This window comes from Trichomycterus rosablanca, chromosome 10 (assembly GCF_030014385.1).
Source record: "Trichomycterus rosablanca isolate fTriRos1 chromosome 10, fTriRos1.hap1, whole genome shotgun sequence".
Taxonomy (NCBI): domain Eukaryota; kingdom Metazoa; phylum Chordata; class Actinopteri; order Siluriformes; family Trichomycteridae; genus Trichomycterus; species Trichomycterus rosablanca.
The window spans coordinates 9019408-9033264 of record NC_085997.1 but is presented as its reverse complement, the minus strand read 5'-3'; the positions used below and the strand labels follow the sequence as shown (position 1 = coordinate 9033264).

At 40.6% G+C, this 13857-nt stretch overlaps 2 non-coding genes across 2 annotated transcripts; both read left to right on the top strand.

The window, feature by feature from the left end:
- The first annotated feature begins 458 nt into the window (after positions 1 to 458).
- trnak-uuu (transfer RNA lysine (anticodon UUU)) lies at positions 459 to 531 on the top strand. Its single transcript has one exon. It is a non-coding gene; the product is annotated as a tRNA-Lys (tRNA).
- An 11012-nt stretch (positions 532 to 11543) lies between these two features.
- trnak-uuu (transfer RNA lysine (anticodon UUU)) lies at positions 11544 to 11616 on the top strand. The gene has a single exon. It is a non-coding gene; the product is annotated as a tRNA-Lys (tRNA).
- The last annotated feature ends 2241 nt before the right edge of the window (positions 11617 to 13857 follow it).

Genomic DNA, 13857 nt, shown 5'->3' with positions numbered 1-13857 from the left:
ACTGGATTATTTGTTAATAACTCAAACCCTGTTTGTGCTGGTTGTAGGCTATTCAATCGACCACTAGATGTAGTGTAGTGTGTATTCGTGTTTCCTTAATTTCGTTGTGTTCTCCCTTAATGTAATTGCGTTCCACCTTAAAGAATTTGTGTTGTCTCTTAATATATTCGCGTTTTTCCTTATTGTTGTTGTGTTGTCAGCTTTTGTTTGTTTTGTAAATGTTATTGTGTTTTAACTCAGCGGGCCACCGTAATATAGATGGCATAATATGAATACAGTTAGAAAGTAAAACGATGTCGCATGCTGACCTGTGTGGAATGCAACTAATGTATGTAGTACTAAGAAGTGTTTCTTAAGGGTTTTTTTTGGTGTTCTTGCTGGAACTGTTCTACAGGACAACGTATGTTAAAATTTGTAATTCAAGTCACGTCCTTGTGAGGGTTAAAGAAACTTGCAGAGCCCGGGTAGCTCAGTCGGTAGAGCATCAGACTTTTAATCTGAGGGTCCAGGGTTCAAGTCCCTGTTTGGGCATGTTGTTTCTTACTGCATTAGGTAAGCGGAAATGTCCCGTACTACATGGTTTAATTAGAAAGTTGAAGAATTTGTACTTTGTGAGATGTTATTAAGTGAAATATCATGTACTTGATAAGCTTGAAATAATAGCGCTCTGTGTGTGTAACATGTTCTCCACACCAACTAGTTGTTTCAAACAGACTGTAGTAAATAGAGGACAGTTTAAATCTATATTCATGTGTAGCCTAATAATGCACTGAGTTTTAGATATTAATACCCACATATTTTTTGTTGCCTTAAAGACTCACTTAAATCCTGATCATAATTTTTGATGCTGCGTTTCATTAAGCGATGCCGCAACGAGTTTCATATTACATGATACCCTTAAATAATCATAATGTATCTGCACTGGAGAATGCGGGCATCGATCCCGCTACCTCTCACATGCTAAGCGAGCGCTCTACCATTTGAGCTAATTCCCCTTACGATGCTCCCTTGTTCCCATTTTGAAGGTTGTGATATTACTTTAAGCTTAACTTTTCTTTTTCATGTAATTACTGATATTTTACTGGATCTCTGCTGATATCTTGTGGGCCATATTGACTAATCAGTGAAAATTAATGTTTCCTTGTATAATAAAACCATTATGCTTATTTAGCTTTAATTAGCTTTAATTATTAAAGAGTTAATAAGATAGTGATGGTGAAGCTAAAAACCTGTTATTACCATCAGTAAGTGTCTTTACCATCACAAGAAGTTATGTGTTGGTAATGACATGTTGAGGTAATGACAGTTTTTACTTAGGGAAAAAAGTAAACAGCTAGTATACAATGTACTTTACATACATTTAAATAATGTGAACATTTCAATTGTAAAATACTGCTGTAACAATGTAAATAGACGCTGAATAAACATACTTTATGATCAGGATGAATACATGTTTAAATTTCTCAAATTTTTAGAGATCAAAAACCAAGGTCCTGGCATCCATGTGGATGTTACTTTGACACGTACCACCTACCTCAGCATTGTTGCAGACCATGTACACCCTTTCATGCAAACTGTATTCCCTGATGGCTGTTGACTCTAAAGAAGTAACTTTGTATAAAGCTTGAGATGTCAGAAGTGGGATTCGAACCCACTCCTCCAGGGGAGACTGTGACCTGAATGCAGCGCCTTAGACCGCTCGGCCATCCTGACATGCTTGCGAGGTCCTTATGCCAATTACCAACAACACCCCCACATGGCCAAAGATTTGTACAAAGTGCTGAATCTTTTCACATTGTTATGTATGTTAGAGGGTTAAAGACATAAATTTGTATAAAGCACTAGCAGTCAGAAGTGGGATTCAAACCCACGCCTCATGGGACACTGTGACCTGAACTTAGCGTTTTAGACCTCATCCTGACTAGCTTGGGTACCATCGACACCACCATTTGTACGAACTGCTTAATCTTTTCACATCATTATGTATGGTAAATTTACTGAATGTAACCCATTTGCTGCACTGTACACTTTGTCACTAGGCTGTAAACCATATATCAATAGAAAGGGAGCCCCATATGAGCCCTCCAACTGACCAAATAATGTTTTTGGGTGGACCATTATTAGCACTGTAACGGCACTAGCATGTTAGGGTGTGTTTTCTCTGGTATGAGTGTATTAGGTACAGCCTTCTTTTTGGGTTTTTAACTGACTGGATTATTTATTAAGAACTCAAACCCTGTTTGTGCTTGTTGTAGGCTATTCAATCCTCCATTAGATGGAATAATATGAATACAGTTAATATTGCGTTAGAATCTAGCAATAGAACACGAGAGGGAGTGTGTTATCGTGAATAACATCACGGCTGTGATTCGGTCGCAGCCGTGATGTTATTCGCGATAACACATGACCTCAAGTGTTCTATTGCTTTTATACAACAGTTTTTACAAAATAAAGAAAGAAAATAAATCAAAGAAGCCCTGAATTTCATAATAAATATGCTTTAATATTGACAATACCTTCCGCCAAAAAGTAGTTCCACAACGAATATAAAGTTTAACACTACGATCGGGAAAAAGGTCTGTGTTGCCTGCGTGCGCGTTTGTGTGCATGAAGCTTGTCGTTACTGGCAACGCGTCAGCGGAGTAATACAGTTGTGGTGTGAAAAGGCTGTGCTGTTATCACGAATATCAGCACGGTTAGAACGCTTCTCAACCAATCAGATTGTAAGGTCGGAACTAACTGTGGTATAAAGTAAAACGATGTCTGTTTCTATCACAGTTTCATCGCATGCTGACCTCTAGAATACAACTGATGTATGTAGCACTAAGAAGTGTTTCTTAAGGGTTCTTTTTGTGTTCTTGGTAGAACTGTTGCTACTTGAAGAACCCTTTAGTAGAATTCAAGGTTCTTTGCTAACTCAATTTGATTTTTATGGATTTTTTTTTCTCTTGCCACATATAAATGCACATTACATTTTAATGACTGGAAAACAATCGTGCAAAATTCTCCTCCAGAGATGTTTTTCTTTGTGTGTAAACAGCAACAGCCTTCACCTTTAAAGCACCTTTAAAACCCCCTTTAGCCTTTTGTAAATTGTAATGTACTATCAGAGCGTTGATGCTGCATTATAAAGTGAGGGTGCAACGTGTTTAAGCTCACATACTCTTTTCTGTATTATACCTTGCTTTTAAACCATCACAGACTCTATTTATCGCAGCCTTTAGGACGATCTAAACACAATCAAAACTGTCTTTGTACCACTGATAGACTGACTTAAGGGTTGATGCTGCATTTTAAAGGGAATGTCGTGAGTTTCAGCTGTTCATCTTCTATGAAGCAGTTTCACCAGAAGAAAAACCATTAAAAAGTCACGTACCGCTACTTTAACAAAAAGTCATTTCAGATAAAACTCCGAGACATTTCAAAATTGGAGAATTATAAGTTATTGTGTGTTTGTGTAGCCCAATTAAAATTTGGGCATAACTAATATTTTGTTTATGTTAATTTATAACTAGTAAATAAGTTGTTCTTATTTGTTCTGTAAATAATGTTCTGGTTGTTTTATGCTGTTTAAAGTAAAGTGTATGTATAGCCCTCCCTTGATTTATTTTTAAGCCAATCAGCATGAACTGTCACAGGTCGGGAAAAGAGCGGGAGAAAGTGGGTGGAAAAGAAGAAAAAAGTGTCATGTAAGCGGGTAAAACACCTGTTTAAGATTTATCTCTCTTGATGCGTTAAGACAAACGGACAGTGAGTCTTATATTAACATCTTGCAGTCGATTAGTGACATTGTTTATGCTGTATCAGCCGTGAACTTCGTCTCTTGAGTTTACGCGCATGGACATTGAAGGCAGTACGCTTCCTCAGCAACTGTGATGATAGTGGATTAAAAGCATCGGATAAACTCTGATTGTTTCATCCAAGATCAAAAGGAAAAAGACTGGTGGATTTTTTCTGTTTCATCCATGTAAACAAAGAACGTGGACAGCTCCACCACAACCGACCAAATATACTTCGTGATCTGTGCTGATTGGGACTATTAGGTTGGATCAGGCCTGCAACGGTAATTTTGGGTACCCTTTTTTTAGTTTGTTATTTACCTAACTTAGGAGGGATTGATAATATTTTGAATATTACTGATGGTAATTTTAGTGAATCTGTATTATGACATTTTTGTAAAATATATTGGGGTTTGAAATGCATATTAATGATTGTGTAAATGAGTAAATAGTTAATTTGTTTAAGTATTATTAATGTGTACAAGTTTGGTATGTGAGTCAGGGATAATGTTAATACAGCTACTGTAAATAGTTTTTTCGGTTTAAATAAGAGTATAGCTTAAATATAAAATAATCGTAAGTACTGATAAGTAGTGGCCCTTTTAAATCCTTACATTACCACAAAGAAAGAGATTTCTTAAACATAAAAGAAGTCAGGGAGCGCTTTCCAAATACAGCCAGGTGTGCTAGGGGGCGCTACATTTGTCAATTTAAACAAGTCAAAAAAGGTCTTTAAACCAAACGATTTGAGTAAAAATAGAGCATAACTGTCACTGTAAAACTTACAGACTGACCTAATGTTTGATGCAGCGTTTCAGTGAGCAACGACTTTTATATTATGTGTTGCCTTTAAGTGATCATAATGTTTCGGCATTGGAGAATGTGGGCATCGATCCCACTACCTCTCGCATGCTAAACGAGCGCTCTACCATTGGAGCTAATTTCCCTTACACAGAACCTTCCTTTATGATTTGTAAATTGTAATGTACTAACAGAGCGTTGATGCTGCATTATAAAACGAGGGTGCAACGTGTTTAAGCTCACGTACTGTTTTCTGTATTACGCGTTGTTTTTAAACCATCACAGACTCAGTTTATTTAAAAAGTTGATCTTAGCCTTTAGGACGAACAATGTGAGGTCTTTTTTGAAGTGCATTTTTTATTTTATTTTGTTGGACCTGTAGGAGATTGTCCTGTTCTTGTTGCAGCTCTGCTGGAGGGTTATTTTCTTGGTGTTTGTGGTGGTGGTGGTGGTGGTGATGGTGGGGCCTTTGTTCCCATTTTGGTTTATTTAGTATATGATGTACTTTACATCCATTTCAATAATGTGAACATTTCCATTTTTGTCGTAAAATACTGCTGTAACAATGTAAATGGACGCTGAATAAACATACTTAAATGGATATTTAAGTATTTAAGTACATATTTAAATGGATGTAAAGTACATCAAATAAACCAAAATGGGAACAAAGACCCCACCACCACCACCACAAACACCAAAAAAATAACCCTCCAGCAGAGCTGCAACAATAAACAGAGCAAGATCAGGATGAATACATGATTCAGTTTCTCACATTTTCAGTGATCAAAAGCCTGGGTCCTGGCATCCATGTGGATGTTACTTTGACACGTACCACCTACCTCAGCATTGTTGCAGACCATGTTCACCCTTTGATGAAAACTGTATTCCCTGATGGCTGTGTCCTCTAAAGAAGTAGATTTGTTTAAATCATGAGCTGTCAGAAGTGGGATTCGAACCCATAAACTGCTTAATCTTTTCACATTATTATGTATTGTAAATGTACTGACTGTAACCCATCTGCTGCACTGTACACTTTGTCACTAGGCTGTAAACCAAAAATCAATAGAAAGGGAGCCCCATATGAGATCTCCAACTGACCAAATAATGTTTTTGGGTGGACCATTCTTAGCACTGTAACAGCACTAGCATGTTAGGGTGTGTTTTCTCTAGTCTGAGTGTATTAGGTACAGCCTTCTTGTTGGGTTTTTAACTGACTGGATTATTTATTAAGATTAATTATTATTCATTAAGAACTCAAACCCTGTTTGTGCTGGTTGTAAGCTATTCAATTGTCCACTAGATGACATAATATGAATACAGTTAGAAAGTAAAACGATGTCTGTTTCGAGCAAAGTTTCATCGCATGCTGACCTGTAGGGAATACAACTGATGTATGTAGCACTAAGAAGTGTTTCTTAAGGGTTCTTTTAGGTGTTCTTGGTAGAACTGTTTCTACTTGAAGAACCATTTAGTATAATTTAAGGTTCTTTGCTAACTCAATTTGATTTTTATGGATTTTTTTATTTTGCCACATATAAATGCACATAACATTTTAATGAAAAGCAACGCATAATATAGAAAAGAGTACGTGAGCTTAAACATGTTGCACCCTCACTTTATAATGCAGCATTAACACTCTGTTAGTACATTACAATTTACAAAGGGTAAAGGAAAGTTTTGTGTAAGGGGAATTAGCTCAAATGGTAGAGCGCTCGCTTAGCATGCGAGAGGTAGTAAGATCGATGCCCACATTCTCCAGTACACAAACATTATGATCATTTTGCAATCTGTAAAGATTGTCAGTACAATGTCAGTAATGCCCTATTTACGCTCAGTTTTGTTTACATACCTTTTTTGTTTTGTTTTGACAGAAACGCATAAACTTATAATTTTTTATAATGTTTTATTATTTGATACTGTTACAATTGATACATTATAAAGTATTGTACATATTTAAGTTCGGTGGCATAATTGGCCATAGCTTGCTTTTAAAAACGACCACAGTGCGCCATCTACAGGCCATTCTTGGTACGTCTTGTTAAAACGTAGCCAATGTAAAACTGGTGCCCACACTTCTGTGGCTTGGGATCTACTATTTCAGTCAACAGGTCATCGGGATCTACTTTTTAAAAAGGTTGGCCTCATCATTTTTCAAGAATGCTTTAAAGCTTTTTTTAAATGTGCTTCATTTGCCTGTATGTTCTTAGTTCTTAGTGCTACATACATCAGTTGTATTCCCTACAGGTCAAGCGTTACAGGGCAAGCGTTAGTCCAGTGTCACAAACACCGGGCTCGAGACAAAAATACACCCTGGACAGGGCGCGTCAAACCACCGCAAAGCATCACACACTAATTTATCCACTCACTCACACATACAGGTGCAATTTAGAGCAGCAATTACACCTACTGGCACGTTTTCATACCCGGAGGAAAGCCACGCATACATGGTGAGTATACACCGATCATAACATTAAAACCACCTCCTTGTTTCTACACTCACTGTCCATTTTATCAGCTCCACCATATAGAAGCACTTTGTAGTTCTACAATTACTGACTGTAATCCATCTGTTTCTCTACATGCTTTTTTATCCCCTTATTTATGCTGTTCTTCAATGGTCAGGACTCTCCCAGGACCACTACAGAGCAGGTATTATTTGGGTGGTGGATCATTCTCAACACTGCAGTGACACTGACATGGTGGTGGTGTCTTAATGTGTTGTGCTGGTATGAGTTGATAAGACATAGCAGCGCTGCAGGTTTTTAAACACCTCATTGTCACTGCTGGACTGAGAATAGTCCACCAACCAAAAACATCCAGCCAACAGCGCCCTGTGGGAAGTGTCCTATGACCACTGATGAAGGTCTAGAAGATGACCAACTCAAACAGCAGCAATAGATGAACGATCGTCTCTGACTGTCTCTACAAGGTGGACCAACTAGGTAGGAGTGTCTAATAGAGTGGACAGTGAGTGGACACGGTATTTAAAAACTCCAGCAGCGCTGCTGTGTCTGATCCACTCATACCAGCACAACACACACTAACACACCACCACCATGTCAGTGTCTCTGCAGTGCTGAGAATGATCCACCACCTAAATAATACCTGCTCTGTGGTGGTCCTGTCAATAATTGTAGAAATTCAAGGTGCTCCTATATGGTGAGTGGAGCTGATAAAATAGACAGTGAGTGTAGAAACAAGGAGGTGGTTTTAATGTTATGTTCTAACCTGTAATAAATTGCATTTCTCAAAATGTCCACTAGGTGGAGGCAAACCGCAAATTACAAAAACAGAGACCACATTTCATGTCAATCACGCTGACGGTGCAATGTACCAATATGCACTGTGCGATCGACTGGTAGATCGTGGTCGACGTACTGGGCAGCCCTGGTGTATAACAACAGCAAACTGTAATGAGTGACATTATGAGCTTTAATTAACATATCCTCCCGAGACCAAGCAATTCATTTTTGTCACCTGTGGGGACACATGTCCGAGATCTCTAACTCAAGCACCATTAATGCAATCCATTTGAGTACTACTGTACTTTATAGAGTATGCCCTGGGCTTTTAATTAAGTCAGTCTGTCAGTCGTACAAAGACAGTTATGATTTGTTTCAGTTCGTCCTGAAGGCTGCGATAAACGTTTAAAATAAACCGAGTCTGTAACCGCTTAAAAGCAACACATAATATAGAAAAGAGAACGTGAGCTTTAAAACATTGCACTCTTACACTCTTGCACCCCTGGCCTTCATAATGGCAATGGAGGTCATCATCAGGGCCTCAAGATGGGTGGTGGGGAGTGAGCGAGCTAAGAACTATCCGAGCATACATGGACGACATGACCACTCTGACCACTACTGCAGCATGTACCAGGCGGTTACTTGGTAAACTGCAGGAGAACATAAAGTGGGCCCGGATGAAAATCAAGCCGAACAAGTCACGAAGCATTTCAATAGTCAAGGGACAGCTAAAAAACATGAAGTTCTACATTGGTGACGAACCAATACCAACAGTGTTTGAGCAACCTGTCAAAAGCCTGGGCAGATGGTACAACGCAAGCCTCAAGGACAAAGACCAAGTGCAGCAGGTAAGGCAGGACATCAACAGTCTGGAAAACATCAATAAAACCCTACTGCCAGGGAAGCTTAAGCTCTGGTGCCTGCAATTTGGACTTTTTCCTCGGGTAATGTGGCCACTCACTATCTACGAGCTCCCAATAAAAACTGTGGAGAAGATGGAGCGAACCATGACTTCATACGTGAAGAAATGGCTCGGTGTCCCACGCTGTATGACTAACATCAGCCTCTATGGCAAAGGGGTCCTGGAACTGCCTATCACGAGCCTCACCGAAGAGTACAAGTGCGCTAAAGTAAGACTCCAGATGACTTTGAAGGACTCCAGAGACCAGACCATTAGCAATACTGCTCCACCCCTGATAACTGGACGGAAATGGACACCATCCGACGCGGTGCAGCATGCTACGTCAGCCCTGAGGCACAGCGATATTGTAGGGCATGTCCAGTTGGGAAGGGGAAGCTTTGGCCTTACGGCAAGTAAGCCAACCTGGCATAGGGCCACAGCATCGGAGAGGAGGAAAATGGTGGTTGAGGAGGTGTGCCGTCAGGAGGAGGCAGAAAGAAGCACAAAGGCTGTCTCGCTTGCCAAGCAGGGACAATGGATGAGGTGGGAAGGCTTGGAGAGAAGAAAGCTCAGCTGGAGGGAGCTCTGGGAGATGGAGGCAAGCAACATCAGCTTCATTATCAGAGCCACGTATGATGTGCTCCCATCTCCAAAAAACCTCCACCAGTGGGATGGCGAGGATCCAACCTGTGCCCTCTGCCCAACTCCAGCAACTCAAACACATCTTGACCGGCTGTAAGACCAGCCTCACACAAGACCGCTACACATGGAGGCACAACCAGGTCCTCAAGAGTCTGGCAGCAGCTCATGAGAGCAAGAGGAATGCCATCAACTCCTTGCCCAAGAGAGCAACCAGTTCCATTACAGCCCCAATCTTCATTCGGGAGGGACAGGAAAAGCCTAGCCATCCCCCTACTAAACAAGAAGCTGGACAGCTAGCCATGGCCCGGGACTGGAAGATGCTAGTCGATATTGGCCAGCAACTATTTTTTCCACCTGAGATTGCAGCCACCACCCTTAGGCCAGACTTGGTACTCTGGTCCCCTTCAAGTCTGTATACATCACAGAGCTCACAGTTCCATGGGAGAACTCAACAGAAGAGGCCTATGAGCGCAAGAAACTGCGCTACACAGAACTGGCAGCAGATGCTCAGATGGAATGCGAAAGTCTATCCGGTTGAAGTGGGATGCAGAGGTTTTGTGGCTTCTTCCACCATCAGGCTGCTGAAAGAACTTGGCATCCATGGACAGGCTCTGGGACAAACAATTAGATCAGTCTCTGAAGCGGCCGAAAGAAGCAGCCAGTGGATATGGATCAAGCGGAAGGACCATTGCTGGGCTCAAAAAGCATCGACAGGACCCGCTCACTAATTCCCCCCACACCCCATCCCTTTAGAGAACCCAGGTCACAGCCCTCCAGGAGGAGGATGAACAAGGTATACGATTAGCGCTAGGCTTGACTCGGGGAAGAGGACACCCCCTGCCTTGCATAGTCCCGTGGGCTGCGCCACTTAAATAACCAGGCAATTCTCATGATTGGACATGGGACACAAGCTCAGGTTTGATCACCATGTAGCTGGCCACCTTTGATGAGGGTGTTTAGTGTTGAAAGGCTGAAACACCCCTTGATTCAAAGGTACACTACTGATGATGTGTCTTGAAATTTACATCTTTCCACATCTGAGATACAGCTCTCGCAACACCAAGGCAAACCTCATGTGCATACCATTTACTGGCACAATGGACAAGTTTACCATCACGTCCGGTGTTTCATGATTCAATGCAGCATCAGCGCTCTGTTAATACATTAAAATTTTCAAAGGGTAAAGGATGTTTTTTGTAATTAAAAACTAAGACTAACTAGGACTAAGATTTTTACAAACTGTTGTATCATTCTTTTCACATTATTATGTATGGTAGAGAATTAAAGATGTAAATTTGTATGAATCATGAGTTAGTCAGAAGTGGAATTCAAACCCACACCTCCAGGGGAGACTCCGACCTGAACGCAGCGCCTTAGACCGCTCGGCCATCCTGACTAGCTAAGTCACCCTAAGTCACCACCCCCACCCCACCCCACACGGACTAATATTTGTACAAACTCCTGAATCTTTTCACATTATTATGTATGGTAAATTTACTGACTGTAACCCATTTGCTGCACTGTACACTTTGTCACTACGCTGTAAACCATATATCAATAGAAAGGGAGCCCCATATGAGCACTCCAACTGACCAAATAATGTTTTTGGGTGGACCATTCTTAGCACTGTAACAGCACTAGCATGTTAGGGTGTGTTTTCTCTGGTATGAGTGTATTAGGTACAGCCTTCTTGTTGGGTTTTTAACTGACTGGATTATTTCTTAAGAACTTAAACCCTGTTTGTGCTCGTTGTAGGCTATTTAATCGTCCACTAAATGGCAAAATCTGAATACAGTTATTGCGCTGGAAAGTTCTAGCAAAGTTTCATCGCATGCTGACCTGTGTGGAATACAACTGATGTATGTAGCACTAAGAAGTGTTTCTTAAGACTTTTTTTTGTGACTGAAAAACAATCGTGCAATTGATACAGTAAAAAAGGTAAAAAGTGAAAAAAGGAATCATTTTGTAATTTACCTGCAAAATTCTCCTTCCGAGATGTTTTTCTTTGTGTGTGTAAGCAGCAACATACTTCACCTAAAACTTTATATAATCACCTTCAAGAGAGCCAAAACAGAAATTAAAAAAAATTATATTAATTAAAGCTTTACAGGACAACTTTTGTTGTACAAAGTTTGTAATTCAAGTCACATCCTTGTGAGGATTAAAGCTGGTTGCAGAGCCCGGATAGCTCAGTCGGTAGAGCATTAGACTTTTAATCTGAGGGTCCAGGGTTCAAGTCCCTGTTCGGGCGAGTTGCTTCTTACTGCATTAGGTAAGCGGTAATGTCCCGTACTACATGGTTTATTTAGAAAGTTGAAGAATTTGTACTTTGTGAGATATTTCTAAGTGAAATAGCATGTACTTGATCAGCTTGAAATAATAGCACACTGTATGTGTAACATGTTCTCCACACCGACTGTTTGTACGTCCAGCTGTTTCAAACAGACTGTAGTAAATAGAGGACAGTTTAAATCTATATTTATGTGCAGCCTAATAATGCACTGAGTTTTAGATATTAATACCCACATATTTTATGTTGAATGACATGCATCATAATTTTAGTTCTTGCTTCACAGAGCCGTTTTGTTATTGCACTGCACTAAAAAGTTGGTATATCCTGCACTATTTTGGCCATTACATAATGCAGCATCAACGCTCTTTTAGTACATTACAATTTACAAAGGGTAAAGAAGGTGCTTCATAAGGGGAATTAGCTCAAATGGTAGAGCGCTCGCTTAGCATGCGAGAGGTAGTGGGATCAATGCCTGCATTCTCCAGGTTTTAAATTTATGTAGAGAAACAGATGGACTACAGTCAGTAATTGTAGAACTACAAAGTGCTCCTATATTGTAAGTGGAGCTGATAAAATGGACAGTGAGTCTAGAAACAAAGAGGTTTTTTTAATGTTATGTTCTGTTATGTTCAATAAATTGCATTTCTCAGTGCCGGATGCCATCTGCCGGACTCATGGACTTTCTGACAAATAGGACACAGCAGGTACGGCTAGGAAAACACACTTCAGACCAGCGGAACCTAAGTACTGGTGTACCACAAGGCTGTGTGCTTTCACCCCTTCTCTTCAGTCTCTATACCAATGACTGTGTTTCTAAGGAACCAGCTGTAAAGATCCTTAAGTTTGCTGATGACACCACTGTGGTGGGCCTCATAACCGATGGTGACGAGTCTGCCTACAGAAAGGAAGTCGAGCAGTTGGTCTCCCGGTGCAGCGACAACCACCTGCTGATCAACACACAAAAGACTGTAGAGATGGTGGTGGATTTCAGGCGCAACGCGCCCTCCTTACACCCCCTCACAATTAATGGCTCTATGGCCTTAGTAATGGAGTCACTTAAGTTCCTGGGCACCACCTTATCCAGGGACCTAAAGTGGGAAAAGAACACACTCTCCATCGCCAAGAGGGCTCAGCAGAGAATGTTCTTCCTAAGACAGCTGAAGAAATTCAACCTGCCCCAGAGTCTGCTGATCCAGTTCTACACAGCAATAATAGAGTTCATCCTCACATCGTCTATCACCATCTGGTTTGGTTCCTCAACATCACATGAACGAGCCAAACTCCAGCGTATAATCAGGACAGCGGAGAGGATCATTGGATGTAGTCTGCCAACGCTTCAGGACATTTACAACAGCAGAGTGCTGAAGCGTGCCGGCAAAATTACAGCAGACCCCTCTCATCCTGGACATCACCTTTTTCAAACTCTTCCATCTGGCAGAAGACTCAGGACAATAAAAACAAACACATCAAGATACGCTAACAGCTTTTTCCCCAGAGCTGTAACACTTTTTAACCAAAGTTGTTCTCTTGGGCAAATGTTGGTAAATACTGGTTAACAGTCCGTGTGCTGTCGGGTCTGTTAAATATGTTCTATGTTACATGTTATACATGTGTAATTGTCTGTACTATTATGTGTATTGTTTGTTCTACTATGTGGACTGTTGTGTGTATCATTGAGTGTATCACCAAAGCAAATTCCTCGTATGTGTAACATACCTGGCGAAATAAAGTGATTCTGATTCTCAAAATGTCCACTAGGTAGAGGCAAACCGCAAATTTACAAAAACAGTGGCCACATTTCATGTCAATCACGTTGACTTGTTAAAATGAGGGGCGATGTACCAGCATGCACTGTGAGATCGACTGGTAGATCGTGATCCATGTATTGGGCACCCCTGATGTAAAACAACTGTACTTTTGGTAACCCCTTTTGGAGTCTTTCCAAGAAATTGCTCCTGATAACTTTTATTGTTTATTGAAACACAACATTTCCATCACAGATCTGCTTCAAACTTAGGGAGATCCGCTGTCAGAACTCGGACACAGTCTCTATGTTCAAGTCTAGATTGAAAACATGTTTATTTACTCAGGCTTTTGATTGGTCTTTTCAAACTAAACAAGCAAACCTAGTTATGCTGTAATAGTTAGGGGTGCTGGAGTCTAAACCTGTAAAACTCTCTGATATTTTACTCTTAACGA